The 27,229-nt window shown below is 43.4% G+C and overlaps 1 protein-coding gene across 3 annotated transcripts in view; it reads right to left on the bottom strand.

The window, feature by feature from the left end:
- LOC118390079 (LHFPL tetraspan subfamily member 7 protein) overlaps positions 1-27,229 on the bottom strand; it is a 178,102-nt gene that overhangs the window by 107,606 nt on the left and 43,267 nt on the right. The gene's annotated exons all lie outside the window — the stretch shown is intronic.

Here is a 27,229-nt window from a genome sequence, read left to right as displayed (position 1 = left end):
CATCTCCTACACGATGAGCAGTGATCATCAACGTCCTCACCCAATTATGTATATATAAATCATTGTCTTAATCGGTTCATTTTTACAACACTGACTGACTGGGTCCCACATTGGTCCCCAGTGACAGCAATCACAGCACTAACCCGCCATATATCACACTCCATCTCATTCATGTCTCAACCACATCTCGTCATGTTTTCTAGAAGAGGAATAGACATAAATGTGCACACACACACACGCACACACACACTGATGAAGCATTGATTATTCATCTGTACTTCACAGGACAAGATTACTCATCTGTCTTTCACAGCACAAGATTAGTCATCTGTACTTCACAGGACAAGATTACTCATCTGTCTTTCACAGCACAAGATTAGTCATCTGTACTTCACAGGACAAGATTACTCATCTGTACTTCACAGCACAAGATTACTAATCTGTACTTCACAGGATAAGATTACTCATCTGTACTTCACAGCACAAGATTACTAATCTGTACTTCACAGGACAAGATTACTCATCTGTCTTTCACAGCACAAGATTACTATTCTGTACTTCACAGGATAAGATTACTCATCTGTACTTCACAGAACAAGATCAGTCATCTGTACTTCACAGGACAAGATTACTCATCTGTATTTCACAGGATAAGATTACTATTCTGTACTTCACAGGATAAGATTACTCATCTGTACTTCACAGAACAAGATCAGTCATCTGTACTTCACAGGACAAGATTACTCATCTGTATTTCACAGCACAAGATTACTATTCTGTACTTCACAGGATAAGATTACTCATCTGTACTTCACAGGACAAGATTACTCATCTGTATTTCACAGGATAAGATTACTCATCTGTACTTCACTGACTAATGTTCAAGTTTTTTTTTTTAAGTCAGTGAGTACAGATGAGTAATTTACCAGCTCGGTCACCACTCTGTCACCAACTAGAAACCCCGATTTCACTGTAGGAATGTAAACAAGAGTATAAAAAAGTGTGTGAATGAGTGCAGTGTGTTTGTGTTAAAATGCTTTCGCTATCTCCTAAAATGACCTATTTCACTCTCCTAACATAACTAACAACATTTACAAGACAAGACACAACTGTGATAATATACATTTTGAACGTTGTGGTCTAGGAATGTGGTTGTCTTGGGAATCCTGTCTTCCCCAACATTCCCTACCCCCAGAATAATTTTGACCTGGGTGTGACCTCTCTCGGAGGAGGAGCAGACTGGGTGAGGGAAGCAGGGGAACATGGGTCAGGGGATGGGGACAGGATAGATGGTACAGGGGGAGCAGGAGCACCGAGCAGTTTAATCTCAGAGGTATTTTCTTATACTGTACCTCTCTCTCTCTCTCTCTCTCTCTCTCTCTCTCTCTCTCTCTCTCTCTCATATCCTCCTGCTTTCTCCCCTCACCCCCTCTCTCCCTCCTTCTCTCCTCCCTCCCTCTCTCTCTCTCTCACTCTCTCACCCCCCCTCTCTCTCTCTCTCTCTCTCATATCCTCCTGCTTTCTCCCCTCACCTCCCTCACCTTCCCTCCTTCTCTCCTCCCTCTCTCTCTCACCATGTTTTTCTGTGGTAGACGTTTCAGGCAGTATCCTGATCGGTTCTGACAGGTATGAACCAAGCAGGAACGGTACAGTACTGTATGTGGTGCTGTCATAGAGCGCGTTGTACACATAAATAGAGAGTGTGTGTTCAGTATGTGTTCAGTGTGATTTCAGTGTGTTCAGTGTGTGTTCAGTGTGTGTTCAGTGTGTGTTCAGTGTTTGTTCAGTGTGTGTTCAGTGTTTGTTCCGTGTGTTCAGTGTGTTCAGTGCAGTCCTCCTCACAGGCTACTGGCAGCTGATTACACCTGATCACAGGCATCAGGAAAGCCTCCACCCCATCAGCAGATCTATCAGTATGAACAGCATGAGCACCAGCACACACACTGTGGATGTGTGTGTGTGTGTGTGTGTGTGCGTGCGTGCGTGCGTGCGCGTGGCTGCAGCTTGTAACAGTGTGGTATCTGATGACACTGTGGTGTCTGATTACTCCCAGCATGTTAGTGTGTGTGAGAGAGCAAGAGATAGAGTGGATAGGGGAGTATGCCACTTTAAGACGTACAAACATAGTCCACAATCTGTCCACTGTATGACCATTAAGAACATGGTAGACCATGATAAGACATTGCAGAACTGGTTGGGTTCCATATAAACGGCTCCTCAGCTATAATGTTTTAGTTTACACACACATAACACTAACACTCACCTTCACAAAACAAACCATCCCTTCAACAGAACACACATATTGCACATTATGTCCATGTTGGTTCAAGTGGCACGGGAGAAGAGGGTTCCCCAGTAAAGGCATCAATCGTCTGAAGACAGATTCCATTTCCAAGTTGATGAAAGAGACCAAAGTAGAAGATTGATTAAACTATGGCATCATCCCACTGCGAGGAGGCGTGTGTTGTTGGATGACTTACAGTAGCTAGGATAAAATGCTAGTCGCGTTGTGCTGTGGAACTGAGGTGTCATGCACAGTTGAGTGTGTTTACATAAGAGCTGCTGTACTGGAGCGAGGCCAGCAACCTCAAGATCATTCATAGTCTCTGCTGTAGATAGATGGAGAGATACCACTGTGGCTTGAAACAAAGAAGCTGCACTTGTGTGAGAGCATGTGTTTATTGTTCATAACTGTACATGTGTGTACACTGGTGTGCTTGAGTGTTTGTGTGTGTGAGAGTACAGAATGTGGACATATCAGTGTGTGTGTTATAATGTGAAGGCAGAGGCCCCATACGGAGTGTGTGTTGTGCTCAGGGGAGAAAGAGATAGGGATGTGTAGTGGCAGGGGGGGGAAGCATGCACCTGTGTGTGTGTACAGTCTTTATATTTTCAAAGACAGAGCTGTATCTCTGAGTCTGTGTCTCAGAGCACAGCGGAGCAGTGCATCAAAACAATATCTCCGCAGGGACACACACGAGCTTACCCTCTCTCTCTCTCTCTCTCTCACACACACACACATTCATACACACACAAAAACACCCCATGAGAAAACCTTGGACACAAACGCACATAAGTCTAACCATTCTGTTAAAAATAACAGGCGCGCACACACACACAGACACACAGTCTCCACCACATACTGTAGCTTTTATCTATAACCCCCATGACCTGCCAGACCTCTTTCAGTGGAGTAATTAATATTGTCTCCAGACAACATGTCTGTCTTGTTGCTGTCAGAACCACCAGGATCCCATAATACACCTATTTGACACTATGCTACACACTAAACTGACAACAGGTGGGGTGTTGGGGTTAGCAGGGCCAAAGCTCCTTTAAGTATGTGACATAAACTGACTACACAGACTCAGTCAGACAGACCGTCAGTACAGTCAGTCAGTCAGTCAGACAGTCCAGTCAATCAGTCAGTCAGACAGTCAGTCCAGTCAGTCACAGTCCAGTCAGTCTGACTGCCTTCCCCTGGGCTGTCTTCCTGGAGCACTGTTTTTAATTCGCTTAGCAGAGAGAACACATCCATTAGCTCATGTTAATGAGATGCTCAGGAAGCCTACCAATTGGCACTGATGGAGAGAGCCTGGACAATCCATCACTCTCTCACACACACACACACACACACACACACACACACACACACACACACACACACACACACACACACACACACACACACACACACACACACACACACACACACACACACACACACACACACACACACACACTAAATCAGATATTACGATGAAAGACAATCACGATGACTGACAGGCCTTATGGGGCTGGACTACATTGTAAGAGGCAGGGTTTGTCTATGTCATGTTTGAGAGCAGCCGTTGAGTGGGTGGACACTGACTCCAGCCTATCAGCATTGAGGCCTGACTGTAGCTTGGCAAAATGAAAACACAGAGAGGCCCTCAGAGTTGGAACACTCATGTAATATGTATGGGTAACAGGCTGTGTGTGCGTGCATCCGTCCGTGCATGTGTGTCCGTGCATGTGTGGCTTTTATGGATGCATTGTCACCAAAATGGCATAGCAGTCAGACATCTTTTGTCCTCGTCTTGTCGTGTCCCGTATATATATATATTTACAACTTTCTTCCCATACCTTTTTATATATATTTTTTTTTTATTTTCCATAAACTCATCTTCAAAACACTCTCCTGCAACCCGCCTCACCAATTTATATATAAAAAAAATAAAGTATTATTTACCTCAATTCTGTAATCCTTCATTGAAGCTAACCAGAAGCTAGCCAGAAGCTAACCAGAAGCTAGCCAGAAGCTAGCCAGAAGCTAACCAGAAGCTAGCCTGAAGCTAACCAGAAGCTAATCAGAAGCTAGTTAGCATCTTTACTGGCCAATCGTTAGTATTCAGCTAACCACGGTTTGTGGTCATCAGCTATCCTTTAGCTCGAAAATCTTTCGCCAGTTTTGTACGGCGCGGCTCGAACCGGAACATACCGGACCTATTTTTCTCTCCATGTCCCCGGATTTCAACCGCAAGCTCTGGACATTTATACCTGGATCTCGCAGCTAGCTAGCTGCTATCCGTGTGACTATCGGCTTACGTCGATTCCGGAGCAAACATCAATTATTCCGGAACTAGCCAGCTGAAGAGTTCCATCAGTCACTCCTGGGCTACAATCACCTATCCGGACCCGTTTTACTGCCAACGCGGAGCCCCACCGGGCCTTCACAACTGGACTACCGACGCTATCTGCCCGAGGGAGTTATCCAGCTGGCTCCTCCGTCGCGACGTTACCTGAACGGCCATCTGCGGTCCGCTAATCGTTAGCTGTCTTATCGGCTGCTATCTGAATAGACCTATCGGACATTTTTTCTTCTTCTTGGGCCTCTATAATATCTGTTTTTGTTTTTTGCGAATTGGATTGATCCTCTCTACCACAAGGAACCCCACTAATCCTACCGAGGGAAACGCACGAGGTGGCTAAAAACAGACCTCCATCCTATGCTAGCTTGCTACCGATGGCCCGGCTATCTGTCTGAATCGCCGTGACCCCAACCAACCTCACTACTCACTGGACCCTTTTGATCACCCGACTAAGCATGCCTCTCCTTAACCTGTTAAGTCGACCCTCTACTTTTTCGAACATTCTGTTAAAAATCGCGCAACATTTCAGCGCCCTGCTACTCAGGCCAGGAATATAGTATATGCATATGATTAGTATGTGTGGATAGAAAACACTCAGTCGTTTATAAAACTGGTTAAATCACGGCTGTGACTATAACAGAACGTGCGTTTCATCGAAAAGTGCATGAAAATCTGATCACTGAAAATGGAAATAAATATCCATCTGCGACTTCAAGGAAATGTTCAAAGTGAACCGAATTAAATGAGGCCAAGGTTGCAGTGCCTACAGCTTCCACACGTTGTCTAGAGTCTTGTCATTTGATTCGCAATTGATTCTTGGTCTAACCGAATCAAGGGAAACGATTCCCTCCGGTCTCCAACCGGATGTTTTGGTCGAGCTCTCTCCAAGACATTTTTTCGAGACAGACACCTATAGAACAAGAGGAATACCTATGTGAGAATGCTGTTCATCGACTACAGCTCGGTATTCAACACCATAGTACCCTCCAAGCTCGTCATCAAGCTCGAGACCCTGGGTCTCGACCCCGCCCTGTGCAACTGGGTACTGGACTTCCTGACGGGCCGCCCCCAGGTGGTGAGGGTAGGCAACAACATCTCCACCCCGCTGATCCTCAACACTGGGGCCCCACAAGGGTGCGTTCTGAGCCCTCTCCTGTACTCCCTGTTCACCCATGACTGCGTGGCCACGCACGCCTCCAACTCAATCATCAAGTTTGCGGATGACACAACAGTGGTAGGCTTGATTACCAACAACGACGAGACGGCCTACAGGGAGGAGGTGAGGGCCCTCGGAGTGTGGTGTCAGGAAAATAACCTCACACTCAACGTCAACAAAACTAAGGAGATGATTGTGGACTTCAGGAAACAGCAGAGGGAACACCCCCCTATCCACATCAATGGAACAGTAGTGGAGAGGGTAGTAAGTTTTAAGTTCCTCGGCATACACATCACAGACAAACTGAATTGGTCCGCTCACACAGACAGCATCGTGAAGAAGGCGCAGCAGCGCCTCTTCAACCTCAGGAGGCTGAAGAAATTTGGCTTGTCACCAAAAGCACTCACAAACTTCTACAGATGCACAATCGAGAGCATCCTGGCGGGCTGTATCACTGCCTGGTACGGCAACTGCTCCGCCCACAACCGTAAGGCTCTCCAGAGGGTAGTGAGGTCTGCACAACGCATCACCGGGGGCAAACTACCTGCCCTCCAGGACACCTACACCACCCGATGTTACAGGAAGGCCAAAAAGATCATCAAGGACAACAACCACCCGAGCCACTGCCTGTTCACCCCGCTATCATCCAGAAGGCGAGGTCAGTACAGGTGCATCAAAGCTGGGACCGAGAGACTGAAAAACAGCTTCTATCTCAAGGTCATCAGACTGTTAAACAGCCACCACTAACATTGAGTGGCTACTGCCAACACACTGACACTGACTCAACTTCAGCCACTTTAATAATGGGAATTAAACAATGCACTTTAAACAATGCTACCTAATATAATGTTACATACCCTACATTATTCATCTCATATGCATACGTATATACTGTACTCTATATCATCGACTGCATCCTTATGTAATACATGTATCACTAGCCACTTTAACTATGCCACTTTGTTTACATACTCATCTCATATGTATATACTGTACTCGATACCATCTACTGTATCTTGCCTATGCTGCTCTGTACCATCACTCATTCATATATCTTTATGTACATATTCTTTATCCCCTTACACTGTGTATAAGACAGTACTTTTGGAATTGTTAGTTAGATTACTTGTTGGTTATTACTGCATTGTCGGAACTAGAAGCACAAGCATTTCGCTACACTCGCATTAACATCTGCTAACCATGTGTATGTGACAAATACAATTTGATTTGATTTGATTTGATTTAGAAGCCTCCTCCCTAAGTTTGTTTAATTCACTGCTTTAGCACACTCTACCAACCTGGATGTTCTAGCTGTGTCTGAATCCTGGTTTAGGAAGACCACCAAAAATTCTGAAATGTTCATCCCAAACTACAACATTTTCAGACAAGATAGAACTGCCAAAGTGTTGCAATCGAATGCAAAGATAGACTGCAGAGTTCTGTCCTACTATCCAGGTCTGTACCCAAACAATTTGAACTTCTACTTTTAAAAATCCACCTCTCTAAAAACAAGTCTCTCACCGTTGCCGCCTGCTATAGACCACCCTCTGCCCCCGGCTGTGCTCTGGACACCATATGTGAACTGATTGCCCCCCATCTATCTTCAGAGCTCGTGCTGCTAGGCGACCTAAACTGGAACATGCTTAACACCCCAGCCATCCTACAATCAAAGCTTGATGCCCTCAATCTCACACAAATTATCAATGAACCTACCAGGTACCTCCCCAAAGCCGTAAACACGGGCACCCTCATAGATATCATCCTAACCAACTTGCCCTCTAAATACACCTCTGCTGTCTTCAACCAAGATCTCAGCGATCACTGCCTCATTGTCTGCATCCGTAATGGGTCAGCGGTCAAACGCTCCCTGAAACACTTCAGCGAGCAGGCCTTTCTAATCGACCTGGCCGGGGTATCCTGGAAGGATATTGATCTCATCCCGTCAGTAGAGAATGCCAAGTTATTTTTTTTATATGCCTTCATAACCATCTTAAATAAGCATGCCCCATTCAAGAAATTTAGAACCAGGAACAGATATAGCCCTTGCTTCTCCCCAGACCTGACTGCCCTTAACCAACACAAAAACATCCTATGGCGTTCTGCATTGGCATCGAACAGCCCCCGTGATATGCAGCTTTTCAGGGAAGCTAGAAACCATTATACACAGGCAGTCAGAAAAGCCAAGGCTAGCTTTTTCAAGCAGAAATTTGCTTCCTGCAACACTAACTCAAAAAAGTTCTGGGACACTGTCAAGTCCATGGAGAATAAGAACACCTCCTCCCAGTTGCCCAATGCACTGAAGATAGGAAACACTGTCACCACTGATAAATCCACTATAATTGAGAATTTCAATAAGCATTTTTCTACGGCTGGCCGTGCTTTCCACCTGGCTACCCCTACCCCGGTCAACAGCACTGCACCCCCCACAGCAACTCGCCCAAGCCTTCCCCATTTCTCTTTCTCCCAAATCCAGTCAGCTGATGTGCTGAAAGAGCTGCAAAATCTGGACCCCTACAAATCAGCCGGGCTAAACAATCTGAACCCTTTCTTTCTAAAATTATCTGCCGAAATTGTTGCCACCCCAATTATTAGCCTGTTCAACCTCTCTTTTGTGTCGTCTGAGATTCCCAAAGATTGGAAAGCAGCTGCGGTCATCCCACTCTTCAAACCGGGGGACACTCTTGACCCAAACTGCTACAGACCTATATCAATTGTACCCTGCCTTTCTAAGGTCTTCGAAAGCCAAGTCAACAAACAGATTATTGACCATTTCGAATCTCGCCATAACCTCTCTGCTATGCAATCTGGTTTCAGAGCTGGTCATGGGTGCACCTCAGCAACGCCCAAGGTCCTAAATATCTTAACCGGCATCGATAAGAAACATTACTGTGCAGCCGTATTCATTGATCTGGTCAAGGCTTTCGACTGTCAATCACCACATCCTCATCGGCAGACTCGACAGCCTTGGTTTCTCAAATGATTGCCTCGCCTGGTTCACCAACTACTTCTCTGATAGAGTTCAGTGTGTCAAACCGGAGGGTCTGCTGTCCGGACCTCTTGCAGTCTTTATGGGGGTGCCACAGGGTTAAATTCTTCGACCGACTCTCTTCTCTGTATACATCAATGATGTCGCTCTTGCTGCTGGTGAGTCTCTGATCCACCTCTACGCAGACGACACCATTCTGTATACTTCTGCCCTTCTTTGCACACTGTGTTAACAACCCTCCAGGCAAGCTTCAATGCCATACAACTCTCCTTCCGTGGCCTCCAATTGCTCTTAAATACAAGTAAAACTCAATGCATGCTCTTCAACTGATCGCTGCCTGCACCTGCCGGCCTGTCCAACGTCACTACTCTGGACGGCTCTGACTTAGAATACGTGGACAACTACAAATACCTAGGTGTCTGGTTAGACTAAACTCTCCTTCCAGACCCACATCAAACATCTCCAATCCAAAGTTAAATCTAGAATTGGCTTCCTATTTCGCAACAAAGCATCCTTCACTCATGCTGCCAAACATACCCTTGTAAAATTGACCATCCTACCGATCCTTGACTTTGGCGATGTCATTTACAAAATAGCCTCCAATACCCTACTCAACAAATTGGATGCAGTCTATCACAGTGCCATCCGTTTTGTCACCAAAGCCCCATATACTACCCACCATTGCAACCTGTACGCTCTCGTTGGCTGGCCCTCGCTTCATTCTCGTCGCCAAACACACTGGCTCCATGTCGTCTACAAGACCCTGCTAGGTAAAGTCCCCCCTTATTTCAGCTCGCTGGTCACCATAGCATCACCCACCTGTAGCACGTGCTCCAGCAGGTATATCTCTCTGGTCACCCCCAAAACCAATTCTTTCTTTTGGCTGCCTCTCCTTCCAGTTCTCTGCTGCCAATGACTGGAACGAACTACAAAAATCTCTGAAACTGGAAACACTTATCTCCCTCACTAGCTTTAAGCACCAGCTGTCAGAGCAGCTCACAGATTACTACACCTGTACATAGCCCACCTATAATTTAGCCCAAACAACTTCCTCTTTCCCTACTGTATTTATTTACATTTTATTTATTTATTTATTTTGCTCCTTTGCACCCCATTATTTTTATTTCTACTTTGCTATATTGTATTTACTTTGCCACCATGGCCTTTTTTTGCCTTTACCTCCCTTATCTCACCTCATTTGCTCACATCGTATATAGACTTGTTTCTACTGTATTATTGACTGTATGTTTGTTTTACTCCACGTGTAACTCTGTGTCGTTGTATGTGTCGAACTGCTTTGCTCTATCTTGGCAAGGTCGCAATTGTAAATGAGAACTTGTTCTCAACTTGCCTACCTGGTTAAATAAAGGTGAAATATATTAAACATTTAAAAATTAAAAGGAGAAGGAGAAGGACGAAAAGGAGGAGAGTGAGAGGAGATAAGAAACAAGAACATGCATTCATTCCTGCACCCTACACCTCTTTGCTTTTAACCTCTCTGCTTTTAATCAAGTAAAATAATTCAAGCCATCCCCCACAATTATTAACAATGAAAGAAGTAGAGAAAAAAATGAAGCACAGCATCCTTAGAAATATCTGCTGATTCCAAGAGGAATCTCTCTCTCTCTCCCTCCCATCTCCACTCTTTCTCTCTCTCTCCCTTCCATCTCCCCTCTTTCTCTCTCTCCCTTCCATCTCCCCTCTTTCTCTCTCTCCCTTCCATCTCCCCTCTTTCTCTCTCTCCCTTCCATCTCCCCTCTTTCTCTCTCCCCCTCCCACCCCCTCTGTCTCTCTCTGTCTCTGTCTCTGTCTCTGTCTCTCTCTCTCTCTCTCTCTCTCTCTCTCTCTCTCTCTCTCTCTCTCTCTCTCTCTCTCTCTCTCTCTCTCTCTCTCTCTCTCTCTCTCTCTCTTCTCTCTCTCTCTCTCTCTTCCTCTCTCCCCCTCCCATCTCCCCTCTTTCTTCCTCTCTCCCTCCCATCTCCCCTCTTTCTTCCTCTCTCCCTCCCATCTCCCCTCTTTCTTCCTCTCTCTCCCTCCCATCTCCCCTCTTTCTCTCTCTCTCCCTCCCATCTCTCCTTTTGACATGACTCAGCAATGTGCTGCTTCCCCAACTTTGATAGTGTGTGTTTCATTTGGAGCACATAGAGCTGCTTACAGAAACAGAGTGACTAGAATGACTCCACACAGTCAGTGAAACAGTCAACAGAACTGTACTATTCAGTACAATAAAGAGAAAATGATGTTACTGTATATCAAAAAAATATACAGTACCAGTCAAAAGTTTGGACACACCTACTCATTCCAGGGTTTGTCTTTATTTTTACTAGTTTCTACATTGTAGAATAATAGTGAAGACATCAAAACTATGAAATAACACATATGGAATCATGTAGTAAATATATTTTATACTTGAGTTTCTTCAAAGTATCCACCATTTGCCTTGATCTCTTCACAATGCCAATGTAGAGTGTTCTCGAGTGATTTAAACACAGATGAATCAGGAGGCATGAAAGTGCCTTCTTAATGACAGTGCAGCTTTAATTGGCTGGAAGACAAATTAGTAGTGTTGTTAATGTATCTATGTATGTATGTGGAGCGTACCATTGTCCATCAATTCCCCACATCAAACACCAGGGAGATGAAACACATACTGTACACACACACACGCACACACCCACACCCTCATAACTCAGAAGGACACACATCCATGATTGATGTCCACTGTCACAGTGGGCTGTGAGTCACAGGTGAAAGGTCATTGTATAAGCATCACACACTGCAGCTAAACTGGGTCACGTTCTGCCAGCCTGCAGAGCGCAGATTGAAACAGATGTACGACAGATGTATCACTACAGTATCTGACTGCGGCTGCAGTTCAGTCAATTCAGATAGCAGTGTCTCCACATTTTGCTTTCAGAAGTGTGTTTGATTTGAAAAGCAGTGTGCCCAGCATTGGAGGGAGTTGAGTTGATTTATTTAGTTATTATAACCTATAATTTGGTTCAGTTATTATAACCTACAACTTGGGTCAGTTATTATAACCTATAACTTGGGTCAGTTATTATAACCTATATAATAACCTATAATTTGGGTCAGTTATTATAACCTATAACTTCAGTCAGTTATTATAACCTATAACATGGGTCAGTTATTATAACCTAGAATTTGGGTCTGTTATTATAACCTATAACTTGGTCAGTTATTATAACCTATAACTTAGGCAGTTATTATAACCTTTAACTTGGGCAATTATTATAACCTATAACTTGGGCAGTTATTATAACCTATAACTTGGGCAATTATTATAACCTATAACTTGGGCAGTTATTATAACCTATAACTTGGGCAGTTATTATAACCTACAACTTGGGTCAGTTATTATAACCTATAACTTGGGTCAGTTATTATAACCTATATAATAACCTATAATTTGGGTCAGTTATTATAACCTATAACTTGGGCAGTTATTATAACCTATAACGTGGGTCAGTTATTATAACCTATAACTTGCGCAGTTATTATAACCTATAACTTGGGCAGTTATTATAACCTATAACTTGGGTCTGTTAATATAACTTATAACTTGGGCAGTTATTAAAACCTATAACGTGGGTCAGTTATTATAACCTATAACGTGGGTCAGTTATTATAACCTATAACTTGGGTCAGTTATTATAACCTATATAATAACCTATAATTTGGGTCAGTTATTATAACCTATAACTTCAGTCAGTTATTATAACCTATAACATGGGTCAGTTATTATAACCTAGAATTTGGGTCTGTTATTATAACCTATAACTTGGTCAGTTATTATAACCTATAACTTCAGTCAGTTATTATAACCTATAACTTAGGCAGTTATTATAACCTATAACTTGGGCAATTATTATAACCTATAACTTGTGCAGTTATTATAACCTATAACTTGGGCAGTTATTATAACCTATAACTTGGGCAATTATTATAACCTATAACTTGGGCAGTTATTATAACCTATAACTTGGGCAGTTATTATAACCTACAACTTGCGTCAGTTATTATAACCTATAACTTGGGTCAGTTATTATAACCTATATAATAACCTATAATTTGGGTCAGTTATTATAACCTATAACTTGGGCAGTTATTATAACCTATAACGTGGGTCAGTTATTATAACCTATAACTTGGGCAGTTATTATAACCTATAACTTGGGCAGTTATTATAACCTATAACTTGGGCAGTTATTATAACCTATAACTTGGGTCTGTTATTATAACCTATAACTTGGGCAGTTATTATAACCTATAACTTGGGCAGTTATTATAACCTATAACTTGGGTCTGTTATTATAACTTATAACTTGGGCAGTTATTAAAACCTATAACGTGGGTCAGTTATTATAACCTATAACGTAGGTCAGTTATTATAACCTATAACTTGGGCAGTTATTATAACCTATAACTTGGATCTGTTATTATAACCTATAACTTGGGTCTGTTATTATAACCTATAACTTGGGTCAGTTATTATAACCTATAACTTGGGTCAGTTATTATAACCTATAACTTGGGTCTGCTTTTATAACCTATAACTTGGGTCAGTTATTATAACCTATAACTTGGGTCTGTTATTATAACCTATAACTTGGGCAGTTATTATAACCTATAACTTGGGCAGTTATTATAACCTACAACTTGGGTCAGTTATTATAACCTATAACTTGGGTCAGTTATTATAACCTATATAATAACCTATAACTTGGGTCTGTTATTATAACCTATAACTTGGGTCTGTTATTATAACCCATAACTTGGCTCCCTGAGTTTTTCCTGGTCAGGTTACGTGGTCCAGAAAACTCCAAGCCCCAATACTAGCTACAGCTAAAAAATAAAACAGCTTTGCTTGTGGGAGTGAACTTTGGACCATGCGCTAACTGGTTCGATATGCACTCTGAAGTTATTACTATATATCAATATAATGTAAAAAGTTAGACTGCTTAACTAAACATCTTGCTTGCGGACTTCTTGGTTTCAGAGTTTCAGAGTAAAGAAAGTTGTTAGTCTCTAAAATTGCAGCTATGTTGTTAAGGCTTTTGTCAAGCAGATTAATGATGAAAGGGAGATAAATATCTGTCATCGCCTGAACAGGAGCCAAGAAACAGAAGCTTCTCTCCCTCTCCTTTAGTAAGGATGTAGTGAATGCTGTGTTCTCCTTATGATGAGAGGGTGTGGGAAAGAGAGTGTTCAAAAAGAAGGAGAACAGCATTCAGATCTCTGTCACCACCCCTAGGCTTCCACCTAATAAACAGTAGTACCCCAAAGATATGCTGAAAACAGTATGGTATGCTCCAAAGAGATACAGAAAATTAGGTCAAATTGACAGATTCTCAACAGAAAGGTCCTCAACAGATATTATGGGTGCTATAGTTATTTCTGCTCCAAGTCCTCCTTATGGTGGTGAACAGCGCATTCCATCCCTTCTGTAAAACATTCTAACTGAAGCACCACTGTGATGATGACTGACAGCTGGCACATGTACATTATACACATTAGCGCTGATGTCAGATGTCAGTAATGACAGCATCATCAAGCACAGGTGCAGCTCAGCTTTAAACCACAGGGGCCTCACATGCATGGGTGCACACATTCCCACACACACACGCTCAAACACTCACACACACACTCCATAGCAGTGTTGCTGTAATGCAGAGTTTAGTAAGAGTAGTAGTGATAGTTTCATTTCCATGTTTGGGAGGAGAGAGGACATCTGCATAGCAGCTCTGCCCGGGGGAGGGTTGACACAGCAGGCTGCTGCCTCTTCAGCACTATCACACTGGAAGACAAGAACACAGTGTGTGAGAGTGCGTGCGAGCCTCCGCTAATTCCCTCAGTGAAAAGAGCGAGAGAGAGAGTTGTTAAAGACAGTACAGTAACTCACTGAGGGATTTCATCTGATCCGTTTGGATAACAAGCACTGCAGGACACAATGCTATACTGTATCACTGGGGCCAGGGTGGGAGTCTTCAAAGAGGAGAAACGCCTCAACATATTTATCTAATAGCTGTAGTTGGGTGGAAGTTAGCTTGATTGCAATTTGTAATACAGTTGAGAATGATGCTTCAACTGGTTAATCAAAATGCTTTTGGATTCTGTTATGACAATGTTTGGTTGGGTGCTTGTCTGAGTCAAGAACAAACAAGAGGAAGTAACTGAAAGCTTGAAGATTTTCATTCAATTATATGATATTGTATTGTTGTTTGGTATAAGCTTTGTGGTAAACATGCTAACCGAGGCAAATGTAATTACATCATGCCTGTATCCCCTAAACCAGTTGAGATTAAGACGGAGCATGTGCAGTGACTGCCTGAGGCTCCATCAGAGTGTGACGTGTCTTCAGTGTTGAACAGAAGAACCACACAATGAGAATCACACAGAGTCACTGTTCTGTCACAATACTCTGTCTTATAGCCCTCTCTTTATGAGACATGAGATTGCCTTTCCCATGAAACTGAATTCAAATGACTGATTAGAATAACGAGGAGGTTTGAAGCTGGAGCAGGACAGGCAAAGATCAGTCGCCTCTATTGCAGTTGTGAAAAAACATTCCAGAGAATGTGTGAGTGCATGTTTAAGGGTGGGTGGCATCCTCTGTTTTCCCAGCTCTCCACTGCCTTACTGTGAAGAATATCATACGGTTCCGGCACACAAGTATGTAAAATATGTATGGAGGGAGAAGAAAAATCTCACCACCCTCGCAAATAAAATATGGCCCCTCCCTGTTACGTTAAAACATTCATGGAGAATGCTTACCACGTGCTACACTATATATACCAGGACCCTGAACCCTAGCAGCACCAAATGGAAGCGTTGTGCTGCTTTGAGCAAGTGAAGGTTGAGTTCACAGTCTAATCCTGGACTTCACCCATGGAAATTCATAGCTGGGAAAGGAAAGAGCAGGGACGTTTTTACCTCTAAAATGCTTTTTCTGAATCTGCTGTGTGTGTGTGTGTGTGTGTGTGTGTGTGTGTGTGTGTGTGTGTGTGTGTGTGTGTGTGTGTGTGTGTGTGTGTGTGTGTGTGTGTGTGTGTGTGTGTGTGTGTGTGTGTGTGTGTGTGTGTGTGTGTGTGGAGAGCTAAATCCTCACACACACACACATGCATACATGCAGATGCACTGACACACTAGGCTACCACTGTCTTGAAAGCTATTGTGTCTTACAAGAATGTTATCAATAAAACATTACAATAAGGTGCAGAGAATTCGACTCTACTGCTGGGGGGCAAGGAGACCCCCAGCTCCACTAAAACCATTGACAACTGAGTGCCGTTTTCAAGAAATTGTTAAATAAATGATAACTATTTGGTTGTAATATCATCAACTCTTGAAGAACATATTCAGAACTACTAATTTCAGATTATTCCACATGTAGGCCTGTAATCAGAGTTGTACAGCTAGTAACTGAAAGTGTATCATGATCAGTAAACATCAGTTGATCATGTCATTTCAGGTAGCCTCACGATATCTCTCAATATTAGCTACCATTAATTGGATATTTGAGTGATATATAAGTGAACTGTACATGACAAGTATGAGTGGTTTAGGTTCATTTCCCATCCTTTATGGACTCTGCTTGTCAAGCAGCAGAAAGGCATATTAGCAGATGTACTGTTAGCTGATAATGTTTACTTTGCAAGCTACCGGTAGAAATGTTTTACAGTTGGTCAAACATACAGTAGTGGTAAGTAGACCTAATGTACTATTTTCTCCAACCAATCCCTAAAGTGTACATTTCTCAGCTGTCAGGTTTATATCTAAATATTGTGAAACGTATGTGATTAAACATGAAACTATTTGTGAAAAGATGTAATGTGGCGTTAATCTTTTAAATGAGAGTACGAGTTTTCATATAAAGTTAATCAAATTAATGGCCCACATGAGCATAGACATTACGTCGGCGTCATGGAACCGGCCTTTTCTATTCCAGAGTATGAAACCCACCCGTGACGAAATGTATATTTTAATGCCAAAAGACCAACGGTAAGCCGGAAGTCCCGAATGGTTAAGAAGTCAGAGATGCCGGGACATCGTCCCCATGTTGGAATGGCTACAATTCCATAGGCCACGGAGACCATACAGCTGTAGTTTGGCTACACGGCTGGAAATGGTTCAACTCTGAGACTATTGATCACTACAGAATAAGAGTAAATTTTAGTATCATTACTAGTCTGCAGCTACAAATTCCGTTAGTCTTGAACGAGAATACAGACAACCGCCGAATCATCTATTCTATGAGAACATTTACGAATAGTACTCTGCAGTATCCATTCTAACCACCTACAACCACGAGAGACGTGACTTCTGGGAAAGTTAACCAGAGACTCTGATGAACTCTACAGGACGATCGAGCATTTCAACAGATACGACAACAACAACATACGGGCGTAAATATATAAATGAGTGGCCGTTCATGTGCAAAGGATTAGCATTTCAATTACTATCATTATAGACTGTGTGTAGTGAATCCATTTAATCTTTCCCGCTCTTTCTCAGTCCCAACCTCTTTCTTTTGTCTACCAAGCCGAGATATCGGCTTAGACCACTATGGGCTTTTCTATCATTGTTAGTTACCAATACAGTGGGGCAAAAAAGTATTTAGTCAGCCACCAATTGTGCAAGTTCTCCACTTAAAAAGATGAGAGAGACCTGTAATTTTCATCATAGGTACACAACTATGACAGACAAAATGAGAAGAAAAAAATCCAGAAAATCACGTTGTAGGATTTCTAATTTATTTATTTGCAAATTATGGTGGAAAATAAGTATTTGGTCACCTACAAACAAGCAAGATTTCTGGCTCTCACAGACCTGTAACTTCTTCTTTAAGAGGCTCCTCTGTCCTCTACTCGTTACCTGTATTAATGACACCTGTTTGAACTTGTTATCAGTATAAAAGACACCTGTCCACAACCTCAACCAGTCACACTCCAAACTCCACTATGGCCAAGACCAAAGAGCTGTCAAAGGACACCAGAAACAAAATTGTAGACCTGCACCAGGCTGGGAAGACTGAATCTGCAATAGGTAAGCAGCTTGGTTTGAAGAAATCAACTGTGGGAGCAATTATTAGGAAATGGAAGACATACAAGACCACTGATAATCTCCCTCGAACTGGGGCTCCACGCAAGATCTCACTTCGTGGGGTCAAAATGATCACAAGAACGATGAGCAAAAATCCCAGAACCACACGGGGGGACCTAGTAAATAACCTGCAGAGAGCTGGGACCAAAGTAACAAAGCCTACCATCCGTAACACACTACACCGCCAGGGACTCAAATCCTGCAGTGCCAGGCGTGTCTTACTGCTTAAGCCAGTACATGTCCAGGCCCGTCTGAAGTTTGCTAGAGAGCATTTGGATGATCCAGAAGAAGATTGGGAGAATGTCATATGGTCAGATGAAAAGAAAATATAACTTTTTGGTAAAAACTCAACTCGTCGTGTTTGGAGGACAAAGAATGCTGAGTTGCATCCAAAGAACACCATACCTACTGTGAAGCATGGGGGTGGAAACATCATGATTTGGTGCTGTTTTTCTGTTTTTCAAAGGGACCAGGGCGACTGATCCGTGTAAAGGAAAGAATGAATGGGGCCATGTATCGTGAGATTTTGAGTGAAAACCTCCTTCCATCAGCAAGGGCATTGAAGATTAAACGTGGCTGGGTCTTTCAGCATGACAATGATCCCAAACATACCGCCCGGGCAATGAAGGAGTGGCTTCGTAAGAAGCATTTTAAGGTCCTGGAGTGGCCTAGCCAGTCTCCAGATCTCAACCCCATAGAAAATCTTTGGAGGGAGTTGAAAGTCTGTGTTGCCCAGCAACAGCCCCAATCATCACTGCTCTGGAGGAGATCTGCATGGAGGAATGGGCCAAAATACCACCAACAGTGTGTGAAAACCTTACAGAAAACGTTTGACCTCTGTCATTGCCAACAAAGGGTATATAACAAAGTATTGAGATAAACTTTTGTTATTGACCAAGTACTTATTTTCCACCATATTTTGCAAATAAATTCATTAAAATTCCTACAATGTGATTTTCTGGATTTTTTTTTCTCATTTTGTCTGTCATAGTTGAAGTGTACCTATGATGAAAATTTTCTCTCATCTTTTTAAGTGGGAGAACTTGCACAATTGTTGGCTGACTAAATACTTTTATGCCCCACTGTATATAATGTTTGTTTGTTATGTATTTCTGTGATAATTTAGTTTGTTAGTAAATAAATAATTAAGCCAATTTGTATATTGCTGATTCATTATGGAAACTAGGGTGTGTGCATATATCCAAGGGTTTGCGACATTCAGTAATGAGCACTGATGATGTAACAAATAATAATTCATTAATTCATAATAATTCATTTGGGGCGGAAGGTTGCAAGATCAAACCCCTGAGCTGACAAAGTACAAATGTGTCGTTCTGCCCCTGAACAGGCAGTTAACCCACTGTTCCGATGCCGTCATTGAAAATAAGAATTTGTTCTTAACTGACTTGCCTAGTTTAATAAAGGTAAAATAAAAATATTAATAAGAGACTGTTTTGATAAGATATAAAAATATCTGAAGAGTCGATTTCTCGAAATACTCTATAAACATTTTCCAGTGGTGCTCCGACTTCCGAGTTAATTAAAGTTTACATGATTAGTTTAATCACGTAATAATAATAATTACACAAAGAGAATTGATTTGATAAAATAACAGTCTTCACATTTGATGATAGTCCAGACACGACACCACTATCACACTCGGTAAACAAAACAGAAAACACACCTTTATAAAATAGTGATAATATGCACAGCATAATGAAGCCATTGTTGCCACTCTAGTGTTATCAGTCCTTTTGATATCACACACACACACACACACACACACACACACACACACACACACACACACACACACACACACACACACACACACACACACACACACACACACACACACACACACACACACACACACACACACACACACACACACACACACTTCTGATCTCAGTTGTTCTACGGCTTTGTGCGCTCTCCAAAAAAAATGTTTTATCAAGACGAGACACAACCTCGAAACTGAACAAAGAAACCAAAGCTTCTGCATTGTTACAATGTATTCTATAGTGATACGCCGAATAGACCCTAACAGTGAGAGCTATACAGTGTATATTACACAGGCAGATGCTGCCTGGCCTAGACTAGCTGCGTACAGATGCGTGATCTTAAATTGATCGCCCTGTTACAAGAGAACGTTCCTGCAATGGAGACATTTTTTAACTTGTACTGTATTTGAGCTTTAAAAAGGTATCTGAAGTTTGTAATTTCCATTTTGAAATGTCATACTTGATTTTCCCTTGCGAAAAATGTATCAAACCCTACAAAAATGTCCATTAACTATAATCCAATTCACATTTCCCGTTGCTGCAAGATTATGTTGCTGTTGTAGCAAAGTGGCTCAAGTTAAGATCCCACATCAGCACTGCCTGGGCTCTTTGTTAAGCGCTCTTCAGAGATCTGAGTCTTCTTAATCCAAATCAGCATCGATCTGACCTGCAGTCTGGGTGGACACAGCCCATGTCGAGGCTGGAGAGGTATGAAGTGTTCAAAGAGGTTGGCGGCAGGTCTTTTAAAAGGCCATTTGCCCGAGCATAGGAACTAAGCTCTCGATTTTGTCAATAGGTTTAGGTTGCAATCCAACCTAACTAATGAATATAGCTACTAATTAGCCTGTGGTAAATAGTACTTCCCTGGCTATACGTCAAGCAATACGTCAAGCTATACGAACGAGAATCACTGCTGTTGAGCTGACACTAAATAAATGAGAAGGGAAAAATAAATAAACATTTTCTCATCATTTCAAACTAGAAGCAGATCTAATCTTACACAGCTAAATTTGATCGGTTAATATAACACGAAGCTAGCACCAGTTAGCCGTGAGCCAGGCACATCTCCCGGCTAGCAAACTAAATTCCAGAAAACCTCTTTCGCCATCTGGCTTGGATTCTCTGTCGACACGGCGCCCCGCCGCGTCACCACAACTGGTCTGCCGACGAATACTCCATCCACTGTGCCTTCATCCGGCCTCTGTCGGAGCAGACGTTACTAACTTTAAACGCCGTGTCGCTAGCGTAGTGGGGCTCCCCTGTTCCATCTACTGTTGCCCCTTGGACACTATGATCACTTGGCTACATAGCTGATGCCTACTGGACTCTCCATTAATCACGGAACTCCATTCTGTTTATTTTTTTTCTATCTGTCGGCCCCAGCCGCAAACTCAGGCTCTGTGTGTAGTTAATCCGACCCTCTCTGCCTAGTCATCGCCATTTTACCTGCTGTTGTTGTGCTAGCTGATTAGCTGTTGTTGTCTCACCTGTTGTTTTAGCTAGCTCTCCCAATCAACACCTGTGATTACTTTACGCCTCGCTGTATGTCTCTCTCAAATGTCAATATGCCTTGTATACTGTTGTTCAGGTTAGTTATCATTGTTGTAGTTTACAATGGACCCCCTAGTTCCACTCTTCATACCTCTGATACCTCCTTTGTCCCACCTCCCACACATGTGGTGACCTCACCCATTACAACCAGCATGTCCAGAGATACAACTTCTCTGATCATCACTCAGTGCCTGGGCTTACCTCCGCTGTACTCGCACCCCATCATACCCCTGTCTGTGCATTATGCCCTGAATATATTCTACCACGCCCAGAAATCTGCTCCTTTTATTCTTTGTCCCCAACGCTCTAGAAGACCAGCTTTGATAGCCTTTAGCCGCACCCTCATTCTACTCCTCCTCTGTTCCGCGGGTGATGTGGAGGTAAACCCAGGCCCTGCATGTCCCCAGGCACCCTCATTTGTTGACTTCTGTGATCGAAAAAGCTTTGGTTTCATGCATGTCAACATCAGAAGCCTCCTCCCTAAGTTTGTTTTACTCACTGGTTTAGCACACTCTGCCAACCCTGATGTTCTTGCTGTGTCTGAATCCTGGCTTAGGAAGGCCACCAAAAATTCTGAGATTTCCATACCCAACTATAACATTTTCCGTCAAGATAGAACTGCCAAAGGGGGAGGAGTTGCAGTCTACTGCAGAGATAGCCTGCAAAGTAATGTTATACTTTCCAGTTCCATACCCAAACAGTTTGAACTTCTAATTTTAAAAATTAATCTCTCCAGAAATAAGTCTCTCACTGTTGCCGCCTGCTACCGACCCCCCTCAGCTCCCAGCTGTGCCCTGGACACCATTTGGGAATTGATCGCCCCCCCATCTAGCTTCAGAGTTTGTTCTGTTAGGTGACCTAAACTGGGATATGCTTAACACCCCGGCAGTCCTACACTCTAAGCTAGATGCCCTCAATCTCACACAAATCATCAAGGAACCCACCAGGTACAACCCTAAATCTGTAAGCAAGGGCACCCTCATAGACGTTATCCTGACCAACTGGCCCTCCAAATACACCTCCGCTGTCTTCAATCAGGATCTCAGCGATCACTGCCTCATTGCCTGTATCCGCTACGGGTCCGCAGTCAAACGACCACCCCAAATCACTGTCAAACGCTCCCTAAAACACTTCTGCGAGCAGGCCTTTCTAATCGACCTGGCCCGGGTATCCTGGAAGGATAGTGACCTCATCCCGTCAGTTGAGGATGCCTGGTCATTCTTTAAAAGTAACTTCCTAACCATCTTAGATAAGCATGCTCCGTTCAAAAAATGCAGAACTAAGAACAGATATAGCCCCTGGTTCACCCCAGACCTGATTGCCCTCAACCAGCACAAAAACATTCTGTGGCGGACTGCAATAGCATCGAATAGTCCCCGCGATATGCAACTGTTCAGGGAAGTCAGGAACCAATACACGCAGTCTGTCAGGAAAGCAAATGCCAGCTTTTTCAAGCAGAAAAGGCTAGGTAACACGGTCACCACCAATAAATCCATGATAATCGAAAACTTCAACAAGTATTTCTCAACGGCTGGCCATGCCTTTCTCCTGGCTACTCCAACCTCGGCCAACAGCTCCACCCCCACCCCCACCCCCCGGAGCTACTCGCCCAAGCCTCCCCAGCTTCTCCTTTACCCAAATCCAGATAGCAGATCTTCTGAAAGAGCTGCAAAACCTGGACCCGTACAAATCAGCTGGGCTTGACAATCTCTATTTCTGAAACTATCCGACGCCATTGTCGCAACCCCTATTACCAGCCTGTTCAACCTCTCTTTCATATCGTCTGAGATCCCCAAGGACTGGAAAGCTGCCGCGGTCATCCCCCTCTTCAAAGGGGGAGACACCTTGGACCCAAACTGTTACAGACCTATATCCATCCTGCCCTGCCTATCTAAGGTCTTCGAAAGCCAAGTAAACAAACAGATCACTGACCATCTCGAATCCCACCGTACCTTCTCCGCTGTGCAATCCGAGCCGGTCACGGGTGCACCTCAGCCACGCTAAAGGTACTAAACGATATCATAACCGCCATTGATAAAAGACAGTACTGTGCAGCCATCTTCATCGACCTGGCCAAGGCTTTCGACTCTGTCAATCACCATATATTCTTATCGGCAGACTCAGTAGCCTTGGTTTTTCTAATGACTGCCTTGCCAACTACTTTGCAGACAGAGTTCAGTGTGTCAAATCGGAGGGCATGCCGTCCGGTCCTCTGGCAGTCTCTATGGGGCTGCCACAGAGTTCAATTCTCGGGCCGACTCTTTTCTCTGTATATATCAATGATGTTGCTCTTGCTGAGGGCGATTCCCTGATCCACCTCTACGCAGGCTGTTCTGTATACTTCTGTATACTTCTGGCTCTTCCTTGGACACTGTGCTATCTAACCTCCAAACGAGCTTCAATGCCATACAACACTCCTTCCGTGGCCTCCAACTGCTCTTAAACGCTAGTAAAACCAAATGCAGTCTTTTCAAACATTCGCTGCCTGCACCTGCACGCCCGACTAGCATCACCACCCTGGATGGTTCCGACCTTGAATATGTGGACATCTATAAGTACCTAGGTGTCTGGCTAGACTGTAAACTCTCCTTCCAGACTCATATCAAACATCTCCAATCCAAAATCAAATCTAGAATCGGCTTTCTATTTAGCAACAAAGCCTCCTTCACTCACGCCGCCAAACTTACCCTAGTAAAACTGACTATCCTACCGATCCTCGACTTCGGCGATGTCATCTACAAAATGGCTTCCAATACTCTACTCAGCAAACTGGATGCAGTTTATCACAGTGCCATCCGCTTTGTTACTAAAGCACCTTATTACCACCCACCAATGCGACCTGTGTGCTCTCGTCGGCTGGCCCTCGCTACATATTCGTCGCCAGACCCACTGGCTCCAGGTCATCTACAAGTCCATGCTAGGTAAAGTTTAAACATTTGCTATCTGAGCTCTGATCAGGCCCTACACCCAAACAAGGGCACTGCATTCATCCACCTCTGGCCTGCTCGCCTCCCTACCACTGAGGAAGTACAGTTCCCGCTCAGCCCAGTCAAAACTGTTCGCTGCTCTGGCCCCCCAATGGTGGAACAAACTCCCTCACGACGCCAGGACAGCGGAGTCAATCACCACCTTCCGGAGACACCTGAAACCCCACCTCTTTAAGGAATACCTAGGATAGGATAAAGTAATCCTTCTCACCCCCTCCCCCCCCCTTAAAAGATTTAGATGCACTATTGTAAAGTGGCTGTTCCACTGGATGTCATAAGGTGAATGCACCAATTTGTAAGTCGCTCTGGATAAGAGCGTCTGCTAAATGACTTAAATGTAAATGTAAATGTACCCTAATACAGTGATCTAAAACTCATAGTTTACAGGAAGAATCAGACCTGCAAGTCACATTATGCTGGTTTGCAAAGTGATGTGTAAATTCCTGTTGGAATCCAGCCAGAGTGGGAACATCCAACATTTGGAATTTTTATTAAACCACAACCTGCTTTCAGAATGTCTGCCGGGTTGGGAAAACTAAGATATGAGACTACCTTAAGCATCTAAACTGGAACAACCATTTCAGTTACGGATGTAATAAATCGATATAACAGATTGGATTAGCTAAGACAATGGTATGTTAATTAGTAGCACAAGATTAATGAATCAATCAATGCAAAACATAGACAGAAAGAAACTATTCTAAAAATCAAACTGCAATAGAGCATGCTGGGAAATATGATAATGATGGGCGTGGTTTTAGTTTAACACTGGTTATTAAAACGTATTGGTGACAGGGGGGCAGAATTTTCACATCCGGATGAAATGCATGCCCAAATGCAACTGCCTGCTACTCATCCTCAGAAGATACGATATGCATATTATTCGTAGATTTGGATAGCAAACACTCTGAAGTTTCTAAAACTGTTTGAATCATGCCTGTGAGTATAACTGAACTTATTTAGCAGGCAAAACCCCAAGGACAAACCATTCAGATTTTATTTTTGAGGTCACTCTCTTTTCAATGAGTTTTCATTGGGAATCCAGATTTCTAAGGGACCTTCTTGCCGTTCCTATCACTTCCACTAGATGTCAACAGTCTTTAGAAATTGGTTGAGGTTATTCCTTTGTGTAATGAAGAAGTACGGCCATCTTGAACGAGGGTAACTTGAAGTGTACTGTTAGCTAGAGGCGCTTGACCAGAAAGCATGCAACAGTTTGTTTTCCTCCTGTATTGAACACAGATCACCCAGTCTTCAATTTTATAGATTATATATTTATAGATTTACGTTAAAAAATACCTAAAGTTGTATTAAAAAAGTAGTTCGAAATATTTTGGCAAAGTTTACAGGTAACTTTTGAGATATTTTGTAGTCATGTTGCGCAAGTTGGAACCGGTGTTTTTCTGGATCAAACTCGCCAAATAAATTGACATTTTGGATATATATCGACGGAATTAATCGAACAAAAGGACCATTTGTGATGTTTATGGGACATATTGGAGTGCCAGAAAAAGAAGCTTGTCTAAGGTAAGGCGTGAATTATATTATATTTATTTCTGCGTTTTTGTCGCGCCTGCAGGGTTGAAATATGCTTTGCTCTCTTTGTTTACTGTGGTGCTATCCTAAGATAATAGCATAGTTTGCTTTTTGAAATCTGACATGTTGGCTGGATTCACAACAAGTGTAGCTTTAATTTGCTATCTTGCGTGTGTGATTTCATGAAAGTTTGATTTTTATAGTAATTTATTTGAATTTGGCACTCTGCATTTTCTCTGGCTTTTGGCCAGGTGGGACGCTAACGTACCACATATCCCAGAGAGGTTAATGGGGCTCCGCTCCACTCACAGAACTGGAGTTACAACTCCGGTAACTATTGCTCTATATCGTGGAGCTCCACCCCATAGGGGAGCTCTGCTCCTCGTGGTTTAAGGTGGAGCGCAACGCTCCAAAATGTACACCATGCCGAGCCTAACACTTCCCACTTAATGAAAAAGTCAGGTACAGCAATGGCTGCAGCCAAATCCCGCAGTACTGTAACACACTATGAAAACAGACCGTGTCACAATGTACTGCGTCCACAGTCTAATCCGCCCTACTCAGTCTAGAGGCATAGGCAATGACTAGTGGGCAGATAAAACAGAATATGAGCCATACTAATCTGTACAAGCAGATATATGAACTCAAACTCCGTCAGTATTAAAGATTTGTCTAATAGTACTGTAACACCAGTTACAGAAACGATATTCCTAATCCTTCCGGCAGGGCCTTAAATCCTAATGGGGCTCCGCTCCACTTATAGAACTGGAGTTACAACTCCGGTAATCATTCTATATCGTGGAGCACCGCCCCATAGGGGAGCTCTGCTCCTAGTGGGTGATCGCGGGCTCGCAGTGGGAGAATGCAGTACAGCGGTGGAAATGCGTACAGGAAAACATCTGGCCACGGTTGGTGCGCAGAAGCGTCTATCCCTAGTGGCAGTTCGTCCTGACCTCGTAGCGGGAACCATAGTAGGGGACACTGCACATTCACACATGATGCGAATAGGTCCACCTCGCCTCTCCCGAACCGTTCCCATATTTGGAGAACAATGTTGGGGTGCAGCTGCCACTCATCGTCTCGGGGACCCCCTCGAGACATGAGGTATACTCCAATGTTCTGATAGCCTGGAATGTGTGCTGCTGTCAATGAACGAAGGTGCTCATGAGCCCACAGCCACAATTCCTCCACCACCCAGTGGAGTGCAGGAGCCCTGACTCATCCTTGCCGATTAATGTAGGCTACTGTGGTTCGGTTTTCCAACCATGTGGCGTCCCAAGGGAGGCCACACACCTCCAACCGCCCGAGCCTGACATGTCAGAAAAGCGTCTGTAAGCACCAAAATGTTGGAGGACACTACACGACGACGACGGTTCCTCACTGGGTCCAGTCATAGTTGGGCAAACCATCGCTGTGTTCTGTGCATGTGTAGAAGTCCCAGCGGAACCATGGAGTGGGCAGACCCAAGAGTGTTA

Source organism: Oncorhynchus keta, chromosome 11 (genome assembly GCF_023373465.1).
Source record: "Oncorhynchus keta strain PuntledgeMale-10-30-2019 chromosome 11, Oket_V2, whole genome shotgun sequence".
NCBI classification, from domain to species: domain Eukaryota; kingdom Metazoa; phylum Chordata; class Actinopteri; order Salmoniformes; family Salmonidae; genus Oncorhynchus; species Oncorhynchus keta.
This window is presented reverse-complemented; position numbering and strand designations above follow the sequence as displayed.